Genomic DNA, 1663 nt, shown 5'->3' on the forward strand with positions numbered 1-1663 from the left:
TGTTACCTGCTATTACAGCATTTCTTTTTTTTTTTTTTTTTTTTTTTTTTTGCGTGTGTGTGTGTGTGTGTGTGTGTATATATATATATAAACAAATGTAATGTAAGAAATATGCTGTAAGATGGGGCAGGGGAAGTCAGAAGCAAAAAATGGAAGATGGAACACAGGAGGCAGTTCAGAAAACTTTGCTAGTGCCAGATTGAACAACCTGCTTATTTCTGACGGAAGATTTTACTCTGTGCTCTCAAAGGCAGATAACGTGCCTCAGAACAGCACGCTGTGTACACCTAAGCAGGTCAAGCGTGTGAAGAATTAAGCCCAGATTACTCTGTTAGAGTAATCAAGATAGCTTTATTTGTATTTCTTTAACTCTGGGATTACTCCTGATATATACCAAAAAAGTAATGTTTCAATGTAACAAAAAGAAGCTATTCAAAGGTTGCCTGTAATAGAATCATAGAATCATAGAGTCAGTAAGGTTGGAAGGGATCTCTGGAGATCATCTAGTCCAACCTCTCTGCTTGGCAAGGTCACCTAGGGCATGTTAGACAGGGTCGCATCCAGGCGGGCCTTGAAGATCTCCAGAGAAGGAGACTCCACAACCTCTCTGGGCAACCTGATCCATTGCTCCGTCACTCTCACAGTGAAGAAATTCCTCCTCACATTCAGGCGGAACTCCAGTGGTTCAATTTCTGCCCATTGCATCTTGTCCTGTCACAGGGGACAACCGAAAAGAGTTTATCCCCGTCCCCTTGACCCACTCCCTTCAGATACTTGTACACATTGATCAGATCCCCCCTCAGTCTTCTCTTCCCCAGGCTGAAGAGGCCCAGCTTTCGCAGCCATTCCTCATAGGGCAGACAGCTCATGGTCAACCTGTCATCCACCAGCACTCCCAGGTCCTTCCCTGCAGAGCTGCTCTCCAGAAGGTCAGCCCCTAGCTCGTACGGCTTGCCTGGGGTTATTTCTCCCCAGGGGCAGGACTATGCACTTGCCCTTGTTGAACCTCATGAGGTTCCTCTCTGCCAAGCTCTCCAGCTTGTCCAGGTCTCTTTGAATGGCAGCAGATCCCTCAGGTGTGTCAGCCACTCTTCCCAGCTTGGTACTATCAGCAAACTTGGTGAGGAGGCACTCCATTCCCTCATCCAGGTCATTGATGAATAAGTTGTACTGTATGGGACCCAGTACTGAGCCCTGGGAGAATGAATTTAGATGAATGTAGGGAATTCTTCTGAGGTTCAGACTAGCATAGAATTATTGAATTGGTAAGGTTGGAAGGGACCTCTGGAGATCGCCTAGTCCAACCCTCAAACAAGTGGCCCATATGGGAATTGAACCCATGACCTTGCTGTTCTTAGCACCACACTCTAACCAACTGAGCTAAATGAAACCCCCCAAATAGCTTGAGGTGCTCCTGTTGGAGGACCTCCATGATGCTGGGGCAGATATTGGGCTGCTGAGAACAGAACTTGAACTGGACAGAAAAATATGACAAGCTTTTTTTCCTGCAGGAAAATACAATTGTAAAAAATGTGAAATTGTCTCTAAACTTCTGTTTTGTTTAGTTGAGGACCTTCAAAAAAGAAAAAGAAAAGTCCAGTTAAATGGTAGATTACAGAATAGCTCATTTAAGCCCCCAAAACAAGCCAAGAAATAAATTGTT

The 1663-nt window shown here is 44.8% G+C and overlaps 1 non-coding gene across 1 annotated transcript; it reads right to left on the bottom strand.

Annotated features, from left to right (window-relative positions):
• Positions 1-1316: 1316 nt before the first annotated feature.
• TRNAL-AAG (transfer RNA leucine (anticodon AAG)) lies at positions 1317-1392 on the bottom strand. Its single transcript has one exon. It is a non-coding gene; the product is annotated as a tRNA-Leu (tRNA).
• Between the last annotated feature and the right edge of the window lie 271 nt (positions 1393-1663).

Source organism: Rhea pennata, chromosome 12 (genome assembly GCF_028389875.1).
Source record: "Rhea pennata isolate bPtePen1 chromosome 12, bPtePen1.pri, whole genome shotgun sequence".
Taxonomy (NCBI): domain Eukaryota; kingdom Metazoa; phylum Chordata; class Aves; order Rheiformes; family Rheidae; genus Rhea; species Rhea pennata.